Genomic DNA, 14,245 nt, shown 5'->3' with positions numbered 1-14,245 from the left:
AAATACCACAGCCTCTCTCTCCTCCCACCTCCGCTTTCCTGCCAGGGCTTACGCTGGGTGAAGCTGATCAGAAGTCACATGAAAAGCAATGCATTCATGCATTCCATAAAGTTTAGCCTCCCAACTCACAGAGCAATGTAGAGAAAGAGGGAGAGAGGATCTTCAAGAGAAAGTGGAAAATATCAAGAACATTGAAGAAAAAGAAATTCTGAAACGTACACATAGAACACTGCCCGTATTTAACAATCTATCTTTAGTTAGAGACTAAATCCACCTAATTGTTCTGTAAGGCAAGGCAAACTCCAGATAAATAGCACAAAGAATATAATTACAGAATGATTCTATTGAATGATAAGTTTATATTTAATTAAATACAAATATTTGAGCAACTAGGCTAAACAGGAGACAGAGAAGACCTGAGTTTTTATTTAGCCATCATAATTATAGTAAGAACTTGAGCCACCCATTATGAGAGGCACTATGGCAACCAGCCCATGAGAAAAGAAGGAGAAAGCAGGGAAGTGAAAGAAAGATGTTACCTAGCAACAGAATTTTTAGGCAAGAGTTTACTCATAGATTGTGTAAGAAAATGCTAGTTAGTGATATCAGAAAACATAATTAAATGAAAAAAGACAAAAAAGGACCAGGTGCGGAAATACAGGGAAAATTTAATATATAAGTAAGAAAGATCAAATCACTGGGGCTGGCGCTGTGGTGCAGCGCATTAGCCACCACCTAGGAAGCCAGCCTCCCATGTGGGCACTGGTTCAAGTCCCGGCTGCACTACTTTGGTTCCAGCTTCCACACTAATGTGCCTGGGAAAGCAACAAAAGATGGACCCAAATACTTGGACCCTGCCACCCACATGGGAGACCTGGATGAAGCTTCAAGCTTCGGCCTGCATTGCGGCCATCTGAGTAATGAACCAGCAAATGGAAGAACAATCTCTCTCTGTATCTCTGCCTTTTCAATAAAGAAATAAATCTTTCTAAGTGGAGAAAGGTCAAATCATTATTTATATTAAATTTCTCTGTAAAATATCTTTTTGTACATTATTTTAAAGTAACCTGAACATAAATTAAGAAAGGTTTAGAAGTAAACACAACGTCCATTGGAAAGGCCTGTGCCTAAAATACAGCTTTTTCAATGTAAATTTGAAAAAATAAATGATTCTGAACCCAACCTTGAATTATTAATTAAGCAAGGAATGCAGTGCCAGGCTTATGACACTATTATGGCATTTCAATTATGTAAAAATATGAGCTAACATTTACATCTTTAACTTTCATATTTGCCCTTTATCGATATACATAAAACACCAATATAGAAAACTGTCTATAAGCTAACCACATTATACAGATAATAAAGTTATATACCAATGCCAGAGTTTGGACAGTCACTGTTTTGTGAAACCTACATACTGTTTTCCACAATGGCTGTACTAGCATACATTCCAACCAACAGTGTACAAAGGTCTCATTTTCACCACATTGTCACTAACACTTGTTGCCATTTTTCTTTTTGATAATAACCAATCTTGCTGGAATGACTTGGTATCTCACGGTGGGTTTCATTTGAATTTCCATGAAAATCAATAATGTTGAGCACTTTTTCATATGCCTGTTGGCCATTTTTATGTCTTTCTTTGACAAATATCTGCTTAGATCTACTGTCCATTTTTTTTTTTTAATCTGGAGTATTGGTTTTTTTCCTGTTGAGTTGTTTCCATTCCTTATACATTCTAGATACTAACCCTTTGTTTGATGTATTACAAATATTTTCTGCCATTCTGTAGGTTGTCTGTTTACTCTGTTGATTGTTTCCTTTGCTGTGCAAAAGCTCTTTAATACTAGGAATCCAATTTTTGCTCTTGACATCTGACCCAGAAAATTCTTGCCCATGCCAACATCCTGAAATGTTTTTCCTGTGTTTTCTTCTAATGTTTTCGAAGTTTCAGGTCTCACATTTATCTCTTTAAACCATGCTAAGTTAATTTTTTTTACATGATGGGGCTGGTGCCATGGCTCATTTGGTTAATCCTCCGCCTGTGGCACTGGCATCCCATACAGGCACCGGTTCTAGTCTTGGTTGCTTCTTTACCAGTCCAGCTCTCTGCTGTGGCCCGGGAAGGCAGTGGAGGATGGCCCAAGTGCTTGGACGCCTGCAGCCTGCACCCCATGGGAGACCAGAAAGAAGGACCTGGCTCCTGGCTTCAGATTGGAGTAGCTCCAGCCGTAGCGGCCATTTGGGGGGGTGAACCAATGGAAGGAAGACCTTTCTGTCTCTCTCTCTCACTAACTCTAGCTGTCAAAAACAATTTTTTTATAGTTATTTGTCTTTATTGTCTTTATTTTTTTTAATTTTTTTTAACTTTTATTTAATGAATATAAATTTCCAGTGTACAGCTTATGGATTACAATGGCTTCCCCCTCCCATAACTTCCCTCCCACCCGCAACCCTCCCCTCTCCCGCTCCCTCTCCCCTTCCATTTGCATCAAGATTCATTTTCAATTCTCTTTATATACAGAAGATCAATTTAGTATAAAGATTTCAACAGTTTGCACCCACATAGAAACACAAAGTGAAACATACTGTTTGGGTACTAGTTATAGCATTAAATCACAATGTACAGCACATTAAGGACAGAGATCCCACATGAGGAGCAAGTGCACAGTGGCTCCTGTTGTTGACCCAACAAACTGACACTCTAGTTTATGGCGCCAGTAACCATCCTAGGCTGTCGTCATGAGTTGCCAAGGCTAGGGAAGCCTTCCAAGTTTGCCGACTCTGATCATATTTAGACAAGGTCATAAAAGACAGAGTGAGGATAGTAACCAATGATCCTAAGAGTGGCATTTACCAGGTTTCAACAATTATACAGCATTAAGTGGGGAAGAGGACCATCAGTACACACAGGTTGGGAGTAGAGCCATTGGTGGTAGAGTAGAGGTTATGATTACAAAGGAATGAGGCTCAAGTGCACTAGACAGGGCCTAGAACAAAGGACAGAGTCATTATTAGAGGAGCTAAGAAAGGTGCTGTCTAAGCTACAAGTAATTTTTCTGATTGAGAGGCAAATAGAACCTGATAGAAGGGGCTTGATAATAATCTGTTGGGCTTTAGGCCTTGTAAATTCAGAGGCCCAGGCCTATCTATCTCTTCACATGGGGTATATCCTAAGGGAGGTGTGAACCTCCCAGGGGAAGGCACTCTGTTGACTTTCATTACTTGGCTGGCCTGGGAGGAGAGCTGGCCAGGTAAAGGCAGGGGGCATCTCTAACAAGAAATTTACAGTTCTGCCTGCAATGTTGCTGACCCCACTTGACCATACAAAAACAATTTTTTTACAGGACTCTTGTTTCATCCTTTTGCATGTAGATATCCAGTTTTCCCAATATCATTTATTAAAATGACAATCCTCTCTCCAATACATGCCCTTAGCACATTTGTCAAATATCAGATGGCCGTAGATGTCTGCGCTTACTACTAGGGCCTCTATTTTGTTCCACTAATCTATGGATATGTTTTATGACAACAGATTGCTCTTTAAATTACTGCAGCTTTGTAACATTTTAAACTCATGTGATATCATGCCCCTTGATTTTTTCTTTTTACTCAAGATTGTTTTGTGGTTACAAGCAAATTTTAGTAGTGTTTTTGCTAGTTCTTTGAAAAATGTCATTGGTATATTGATAGGGTCTGTATTAAATCTATATATTGCTTTGTGTAGTATACACATTTTAATAATATTGATTCCTTCAATCAAGGAACATGATATGTCTTTTAATTTCTTTGTACTCTCTTCAATTTCTTTCATCAGTTAGTTATAGTTTCCATTATAGGGACATTTCACCTTTTAGGTTAAATTTATTCCCAGGCATTTTTGTGGCTTTTGAAAATATAATTTCCTTACTGATGTCTTTTACAGATGATTTACTATTGGTATATAACAGTGCTTCTGATTTTTGATTTTGTATCTCCCAACTTTGCTTTTTTTTTTTTTTTTTTCATTACTTCTAACAGCTTTTTGGTAGGTCTTTAGAATTGTCTATATATAAGACCATGTTATCTGCAAACAATGATAATTTGGCTCCCTCCTTTATAATTTGGATGCATTTTATTTGTTTCTTTTGCCTAATTGTGCTAACTAGGACTAGGACTTTTGGTACAATGTTGAATAAAAGTGGTGAAAGCAGGCATCCTTGTTTTGTTTCAGCTCTTAGAGAGAAAGTCTCAGGCTTTTCCTCATTCACTATGATGTTATGTACTGGCTTGTTACATATGTTCTTTTTTCTGTTGAGGTATGTTCCTTTTGCACCTAATTTGGTCAGAGTTTTAATCATGAAGAGATGTTGAATTTTATGAAAAGCCTTTTCTTCATCTATTGAGATGATCATATGATTTTTGCCCTTCATTCTGTTGATGTATATCACATTTATTGATTTATGTAATGTTGAACTGTCCTTGTATCCCTGTATTTTTGGATTTGTTTTGCTAGTATTTTTCTTGATATTTTTTCATCTTAATCAAAGATATGGGCCTGTAGTGCTCGCTTTTGCTCTCTCTCTCTCTCCTTCTCTCCTACCCTGTTTTTTTGTTAGTTTTAGTGGTTGTTTCTTTGTCTGACTTTAATATCAAAGTAATGGTGGCTTTGTAGAATGAATTTGGAAGAATCATCTCTTTGATAGCTTGAAATAGTTTAAGAAGGATTAGTGTCAGTTCTTTAAAAGTTTTATAGAATTCAGCAGTGAGACTGGTGCTGTGGCAAAGCAGGTAAAGCCGCCAACTGCAGTCCTGGCATCCCATGTGGGTGTCGGTTCGAGTCCCAACTGCTCTACTTCCAATACAGCTCTCTGCTATAGCCTGGGAAAGCAGTGGAAGATGGCTCAAGTCCTTGGGCCCCTGCACCTGCGTGGGAGACCCGGAAGAAGCTCCTGGCACCTAGCTTCGAATTGGTGCAGCTCCAGCCATTGTGGCCAATTGGGGAGTGAACCAGCAGATGGAAAACCTCTCTCTCTCTCTCTCTCTCTCTCTCTCTCTCTCTCTCTCTCTCTCTCTTTCTCTTTGCCTCTCCTTCTCTCCGTGTAACTCTGACTTTAAAATAAATAAATAAATATTTTAAAAAATAAGAAGAATTCAGCATTGAAGCTATCTGGTCTTGGGCTTTTCTTTGATGAAGATTTTTTGGTATTAATTCAATCTTGCTACTTATTATTGATGGGTTTAAGTATTCTATTTATTTCTTTGTGATTCAATCATGGTAAAGTGTATGTGTCTGTAAATTTGTCCATTTTTTCTAAGTTACCAAATTTATCACCATATAATTGCTCATAGTAATCTCAAACAATCATTTATGTTTCACTGGTGTCAGTGTCTCCATTTTTCTCTATGATTCTACGTATATGAATGCTCTCTTTTTTTCTTTGTTAGTCTAGCTAAGGGATTATCAACATGCCTTATTGTTTTAAGGAAACAGCTCTTCATTTCATTAACTTTTTTGTATTTTTTGGTCTTTATGCCATTTATTTGTGCTCTGAGTTTTATTATTTCATTTTTTCTACCAATTTCAGACTTAATTTATTCTCATGTTTCTAGTCCTCTGCGGCATAGTGATAAATTGTTTCTTTGAGGTCTTTTTTTTTGTAATCAAAGCATTCGTTGTTATGAACTTACCTCTTAGGAATGCTTTTGCTGTTTACCCTGGATATTGGTGTATTATGTTTCCATTCTCAATTGTTTCAAGAAACTTTGTAATTTCCTCCTTGATTTCTGCCTTTATCCACTTATTGTTCAGAAATAACTTGTTTAGGGGTCGATGCTGTGGTGCAGTAAGTTGAAGCCAAAAGTGCCGACATCCCATATGGGCGCTAGTTCTAGTCCCGGCTGCTCCTCTTCTGACCCAGCTCTCTGCTATGCCCTGGGAAAGCTGTGGAAGATGGCCCAAGTCCTTGGGCTCCTGCACCCACATGAGAGACCCAGAAGAAGCTCCTGGCTCCTGGCTTCAGATGGCACAGCTGCAACCATTGCAGCCATCTGGGGAGTGAACCAGTGAATGGAGGACCTCTCTCTGTCTCTACCTCTCTCTGTAACTCTGTCTTTCAAATAAATAAAATAAATCTTTTTAAAAAGTTACTGTAAGTGGTATATTTAAAGAATAAAGAAAGAGCTTGCTTAGTTTCTATGTTCCTGTGTATTTTCCAATGTTTATATTTTTACTGATATCAAGTTTCATTGCATTGTCGTCAGAAAATATGCTTGATATAATTTCTATTATTTTAAAGTTTATTAGACATTTTTGTGACTTACTATATTCTGGAAAATGTCCCATGTACTGTTGAGAATGTTTTATACTCTGTAGCTGTTGGATGGAAAATTTTGTGAATGTCTTATGTACAGTTGCATTATGGTGCAATTTAACTGCTGTTTCTTTCTTGATTCTCTTCTACACGACCTGTCCACTTCTGAAAGTGAGATGTCAAAGTTGACTACCATGATTGTATTGGAGTTTTTCCCTTTAGGTATATTAGCATTTGCTTTATGCATTTGAATGTTCCAATATTGGATGCATAGATGTCTGTTATTTCTTATTATTGGATTGAGCCCTTTATCACTATATAATGACCTTCCTAGTATCTATTCACATTGCCTTGGATTTAAAATAAATTTGATCTGATGGAAGTATGACTACCTCCACTTTCTTTTGGGTACCATTTGCACTAAATATCTTGTTTTATCCTTTCACCTTCAATCTATGTGTGTCCTGAGAAGTGAAATGAGTTTTTTGTAAGCAGCATATTGTTGAGATTTTTAATCAATTTAGTACGTTTATATCCTTTAATTGGAGAAATAGTTCCACTGACACTTAAAGTGATTATTTATAGGTAAAGTCTTTTACTGCTGCTTGATAATTGTTTTGCATTTTTATCTTAATTCCCATCTTTCTTTCCCCCTCTCTTACAATCTTCATTTTTGTTGAAATGATTTGCTGTAGTTGTGTGCTTTGATTCCTTTTTTGTTGCTTTTGGTAAGTCTACTACAAGTTCCTGCATTGTGGTTACTATAAGGCTTTACAAAAAGCACTTCTGTTGGCTATGGTAAGCTTTCTGGAAATTATAACAACTTAACATTGACTATAAATACAGAGAAAGAGACTAACAAAAAGCAAAGTAGTAAGAAATTCCAATAACAAAGTCAACACATGTGCTCTATTCCTCCCAACATTTTATATTTTTGATGTCACATTTGACCCTTTCTGTACCGCTTGTCTCTTCGCATTTTAATGTGGCAATTACACTGTTTTTGTCTTCTCAGTAAATTCTTAAATGGTTTACAAAGCATATTTATAAAGTTTTCACAATCTGGATTGTATAGTTACCCTAACCAGTGAGTTTTCTATCTTCTGATAGTTTCTCTATTTGTTAGCATTTCCTTCTTCAAGTTTGAAGAATTCCCTTGAGCTTCCTTGCCACATTGGTCTGGTGGTGATAAATTCTTTCAGCTTTTGTTTTTCTTGGATTGTCTTTATCTCTTCTTTTTATCTCAAGGACAACTTCACTGGTTATACTATTGACTGGCAATTTTTTTCCACTTCAGTATGTAAAAGTATCATTCTTCTCCCTCCTGGCCTATAACGTTCTTGTTTGTAAGTCTGCATTCAGGCAAATTGGGATGTCTTTTCTCTTGCAGCTTTGGGAATTGTATCTTTATCATTAACCTTGGTGACTTTTGCAATGCTGTAGTATGTTGTATACTTGGTTCAGTTGAATTTAGTGACCTTTGAGCTTCTTATACCTGAATAATTGTATATTTCCCCAGGTAAGGGAAGTTTTCTGTTATTCTCTTTTGGAACATGTTTTCTTCCTCTTTGTAATTCTCAAGTCCATCTTGAATTCCAATAACTTGACTGTTTATTCTTTTTATGCTATCCCTTATTTCCTGTAAGCTTTTCTCATTCCTCTTAATTATTTTTTCTTTCTTTCCCTCCAAATGTATGTTTTCAAATAGTTTGTCTTTGAACTCAGTGAGTCTTTCTACACTTTGTTCTATTCTACTAATACCTTCTATCATGGTTTGAATTTCAGTTAGTGTAGTTTTCAGTTGAAGAATTTCTGTTTGATTTTAATTATATCTCTATCAAATTTTTCTGTTAGAATAGTGAATCATTTTTCTGTATTCTCTTGTATTTCATTGTGTCCTTAAAAACAAATATATTAAAATCAAATCTTCATCTGAGCATTTTGAAATTTTAATTCATTCATGGTGATTTTCTGACACCTTATTTCATTCTTCAGGAGTTATAGTTTTCTGGAAATTCCTGATGGTTGTGTATAATACTGTCCATACATTGAAGGATTACTTTGAGCAATCTGGCTTCATCTGTGGATATTCTTCTAGAAATTCCAACATGGGGAGCGGGATACACAGCAGACTCATAGAATGGCAGATGTCCTAAATAGCACTCTGGCCTCAGAATCAGTCCTTAAGGCATTCGGATCTTGCCCAAGAGCCCATGAGAGTATTTTAGGCATGGAAAGCCAAGACACTCTGGAAAAAAAAAAAAAGAAAGACCTAAATGAAAGATCTCTGCTAGTGAGATCCCAGTGGAAAGAACAGGTCATCAAAGAAGGAGGTACCTTTCTCTGAAGGGAGGAGAGAACTTCCACTTTGACTATGACCTTGTTTAAATATGATCAGAGTCGGCGAACTCAAAAGGCTTCCATAGCCTTGGAAACTCATGACTAGAGCCTGGGGAGATTACTGACGCCATAAACAAGAGTGTCAAATTGTTAAGTCAACAACAGGAGTCACTGTGTACTTACATCCCATGTGGGATCGGCCCTTAATGTGTTGTCCAATGTGAAGTAATGCTATAACTAGTACTGAAACAGTATTTTTACACTTTGTGTTTCTGTGTGGGTGCAAACTGATGAAATCTTTACTAATTATATACTGAATCAATCTTCTGTATATAAAGATAATTGGAAATGAAAAAAAAAAACTTGGTTTTAAATTGGAAATTTCATAGAAAATTAATCAATTTTTAAAAAAATATCATGTAGGATCTTAATGTGCTGTACATTGTGATTTAATGCTATAACTAGTACTCCAACAGTATTTTTCACTTTGTGTTGCTATGTGGGTGCAAACTTTTGAAATCTTTACTTAATATATACTAAACTGATCTTCTATATATAAAGAGAATTGAAAATGAATCTTGATGTGAATGGAAGGGGAGAGGGAGCGGGAAAGGGGAGGGTTGCAGGTGGGAGGAAAGTTATGGGGGGGGGGGGAGCCATTGTAATCCATAAGCTGTACTTTGGAAATTTATATTCATTAAATAAAAGTTTAAAAAAATTAAAAAAAAAGAAATTCTAAAAAGTGTGTTTATTTTCTTTGAGTCTATTTCAGTACTAGATAATACCTTAAGTCATGATTTTCCCCAGGTATGATATTGATATGTTTTTACTAATTCAGTCTTATAGTAGTCCCCCAAATCAAATTTTTACCAAATCTGCAGTTGTTGTGTTGTTAAGGATAAACTAAAGAATTGCCTACAAAGGGATAGTCTAAGGCTATGGACTTCTACTTGGGCCCGTATTAGGCTCAAACCCCTTGGCCTGTGTCTTCAAATGCCATGATGCTACATCACATCTAGAGCTCTCAGGTGACTAAGACCAATGCAGCCTGGGGGTAGAACCAAAGCACACTCTGCTATGATCTGTCTACGGCTGCAGTTGGCTCATGCTCTGATACCATGCCTTTCAGCCACTGATGATATTACCCGAGATATAAGACAGATAAACACAACCACAAAACTCTCTTGGATGCTGAAGCAGTCCCAGAGGCTCTGTTTATAAGCATGGGTCTAGGGACAGGGACCATTAAGATTTGCTCAGTTCTGGGTTTATCACTTTTGCACTGAGTCCCAGAACTGTTCTGTGATTCCTTGCTGTCTGCCCAAGGTTGTAGAAGGGATGATAGAGGCAGCCCCTCAGCTTACCAGGCAGACCCTACATGGATCATACCTGGATCTCATAGTCATCAGGCCCTGTGCAATCTTGGGAATACACACTGGTGGTGATATAAACCAAAATGAATCTGTCTCACCAGGGTGCGGACATCAGCTGTTACTTGGGCAAATCCAGAGATCCTATTCATAAACGCTTGCCTTGAGATGGAAACCATTAGGATCTACTCAGCATTGGCTTTCACCAGACCAGCAAAGAATACCAAGACACAGTCTCATGGCCACTTGCCATCTGCCCACGGCTTGAGGAGAGTGATAGCTCTCTGGCCACTAAGACTGGCCCCAGATTGATCACATCTTGGTCCCATAGTCACAGGTTCCTACAGATTCTCCACGGTATTCACCAAGTCCACCAGCTGACTTGACACATGCCAAAATGAGTCTGGCCTCCCAGGGCACAAGTCTCTTGCCTGATGCTGGGCGAGTCTAAAGGCCCAGTCTGTGAGTACCAATGGAGTTGGGGTGAAGAGGACTAGAGGTTTGTGCTTGCCCAGATTACTGGTCTCAGCATGGTAGATCCATCTCTGAACTCCAAGGTATAGTCCTTAACTTCCTCTCCTGGCCTCACCATGCAGCTGGAGTTTCACTTTCTTCAGGCAGTTGGGAGATGGGTGGCAGGAACTGCCTGGCTGAGGAAATTCCAAAAATCCATTCCTCAGGTATGCACCTGCTGCAGCAGGAGAACTCAGTTTAAATTGGTTTTTTTTTATGTTATTTATTTATTCATTTATTTATTTTTGTGGTGGGCCTGGCACTGGGATTCAGCTCACTCTCTCTCTCCCAAGAGGGAGGCAACTCTCCATGAAGTGCTCCTTGGAACTGGGAAAGGGTAATGCAGTCAACTCTTTTCTTCTTGCTTTCTTAAATGTAAATTTTCTTTTTTTTTTTCCCTTTTTTTTTTCTTTCTTTTTTTTTTTTTTTTTTTGACAGGCAGAGTGGACAGTGAGAGAGACAGAGAGAAACGTCTTCCTTTTGCCGTTGGTTCACCCAATGGCCGCCGCAGCCGGCGCGTGCTGGTCCGAAGGCAGGAGCCAGGCTTCCTCCTGGTCTCCCATGGGGTGCAGGGCCCAAGCACTTGGGATATCCTCCACTGCACTCCCAAGCCATAGCAGAGAGCTGGACTGGAAGAGGGGCAACCGGGACAGAATCCGGCGCCCCGACCGGGACTAGAACCCGGTGTGCCGGCGCCGCAGGCGGAGGATTAGCCTATTGAGCTGCAGTGCCGGCCTAAATGTAATTTTTCTAATGATCATAACAAGAAGAGGCACTGAGGTCTCTTCCCTGGTTTCCATAGCTCTTGAAAAGGTGACTTAGTATGTGTATATCTTTTCACATTGGTGTTTCTGTGGGGAGTTGGTCATCAGTCTCTTAATCATCCACCATCATGGCTCCCAATCCCATGCTAAATCTTGAAGGAACTGTGCAATATTTTTATTTATTTATATATTTTTAATTTTGTTACTTTTTATTTATTAAAAATAGACAACAGATCTCATGAATTTCACAGACACAATTCCAATAATACAATGATACTTTCCTCTCTCCCTCCTTCCATCCATCCCTCCTCCTGCATTTCTTTCCTTTCTTTTCTTTTAATATATTGCAATAACATACTTTCAATTTACCTTATAATCATAGGCTTAATATTCCTCTAAACACAGAACTCTACAAGTAAAAATAGATATATCACTGTTCCACAGGGGTATAGACAAGGATTATAGACAACAATTTGTTCATCTTTTGGCTGTGTGACATTGGCAAGATAGTGCAACTTCTCTGAATCTGAGTGCCTCCTCTGCAAAAGAAGATATTAGTCTTCTTCATGTTGCAGCAGGATATCCAACTTCATTTATCTAAAGCAAGGAGCTTTGTTGGCACATTTTACTCAGAATCCAGAGCTGGCTTCAGCTATACTTCATCTGGTATATAAATGCTTTCTCCAAGGACATAAATCTCTCCAACTATCCCTTTCCACCTCTATCATTAGGGCATAGAAGACCCTCTCCCAATTCTTGACTCAACAATAGTATAAAATCACAAATAGCTACAGGAAGTTTCTACTTTCATCTTTCTGGTTCTAATTAGGTTACATGCTTATCCCTCATGTAATCACTGTAGCTAGGGTATGCTTCGCACTTATCATAATCCCAAAATATTTAATCCCCAATGATAAAATCTCAAACATTGAAATCTTAAACACTGAAGATAGAAACTCCCATGGTATGATTGGGGGTTGGAGTGAAGGCTTGGGGTTGGAATAACACTATTTAAGAAAGATGAATTCTAGGAAAGGATTTGGCCACGCCTTACAGTAACAACTAATTTAGATTTATGGACATTCCTTCCAGCTGAAGAAATTCCAGGAACTTTTAAGGAATAGTTGGCTGAAGAAGCCAGAAAAGATACTGACTGGTTCAAAAATAATCTTGTGCATGAGAGGGTAAGAAGATATATGCACCAATATTGCAGTGGGATCATCAGTGTTATTTCCACCAAATTTATGGTCTTCATATGAGTTCATGCAAAATGGGTTTTTCCAAACACTGGACAGCATAGAAGCAGAACACAAAAGATAGTAAAATTTAATAGGAAATTCTCATATCAATGTACATTGACTCAAAGAAAATTTTAAAACAGAATAGCACCAGGTAGATGACCGTGAATGTATTCTCCAAGGAAAACCATGCCCTGAAAGAAAAGCAGCAGCTATGCATCTGTTTGTAAGACTCCAAAATACAATTAAATATGAGGATAAAAACCAAGCAATTCTTATGGACTATCTCTGTACAGCACTCATAATCTATCCCTATAAAGTACTTTTTCATATGTCATTTTAAAAAAAAAATTTCCATTATTTTAAATTGCCAACATTATTTTTTTACAATTCACTGTGCTATTTATTTCATCTCTGCAACATTTCAATAATATTGGGGACATACATTATATAACATCTTCAGAGAGGTGTGATTCATTTCATACATTTTTTTGGAAATTTGATTCTACCAAGTTCATTATAAACACATTGCCTTTTTGTGTAAGCATTATGCATATATATGAAAACACTGAAACTCCTTTAATAAATAGAGAGATACTCTTCTCATGTATCTACATTTGTGAAAGATAAAATGTTTCAAGGTCTTTGCTCTTTGGGTGACTGCATAGGCAGCAGTGATTGTGTCTCGAATCAAGACTTAACTTGGCTGTCAAGCTATGACAGATGACTGCAGTTATAAAGGCTAGGAGCACACATTTACACACACAGGGATATGTCTTCATACATTTCACCATTGAGCTCTTTATTTATGAATATATGTGTGACTGCCATGAGTACACCTGAGTGTTTATGCTAGCAAAAATGTGTGTTATTATTACTTATTTTATTTTCAACACTGCCCTATTAAGTGCTTATGTATATTTTTCAAATAAATCCCTTTTTGTGTAAATATATATATATATATTTTTAAAGAATTTGAAGTCTTTTTTTTCCAGAATTATTTTTTGGAGATTTTAAACTTTAGATATTTTGTTCTTTTAGGACTTCAACATTTGGGATTGTGGCATTTGGATTCTGTCTTTCTGGATTATTGTCCAAATCCAGGTATGCTGGTTAGTATGAAATAATCAGGCCCCAATCCTATAACAAGAAAGAGGTCAATCCCAGCCAGACATTTTGAGAAGGGGGGAAAGGATTATTTCCCCAGGAGAAAATTTGGAAGCAGTTTTACCAAGGACAGAATGAATGCTGAGTAGGAGAAAATCACAGGCCCAATCATAGACTCACATAGAGTTGTGAAGATTAAATACGGTAAACTAAAGAAAGCTACAGGAAAGAGTAGATATAGACATTATTTTCCATAGAGTACTGTGTATATGGAAGGCATTCAATACCCATTCATTCACCAAAGGTTTGTTGAGTACCTCCTATGTGCCATGCTCTATGCTACCATTGCAGACATCCCACAGAGGAGTCAAAAAGAACGGTAAATTGTTGCCTGTCCTTGTGGAGCTCACAGCTTACCAGAAACAGCAAATAAATAAACATACAATTGCAACAAACCAGGTATGTGTTATGGCTAAAGGTAAGCCCAGAATGTTGTGCGATCACATAAGGGAAATATAAAAGTGCACAGTCATAAAAACTATTTCTATAATTGGATTCTACAACCTCATCTTGTACCTGATGTACAGGTGTTTATAGTCCGACCTTCTGATTCTGTA

Source organism: Lepus europaeus, chromosome 1 (assembly GCF_033115175.1).
Source record: "Lepus europaeus isolate LE1 chromosome 1, mLepTim1.pri, whole genome shotgun sequence".
Taxonomy (NCBI): Eukaryota; Metazoa; Chordata; class Mammalia; order Lagomorpha; family Leporidae; genus Lepus; species Lepus europaeus.
This window is presented reverse-complemented; position numbering follows the sequence as displayed.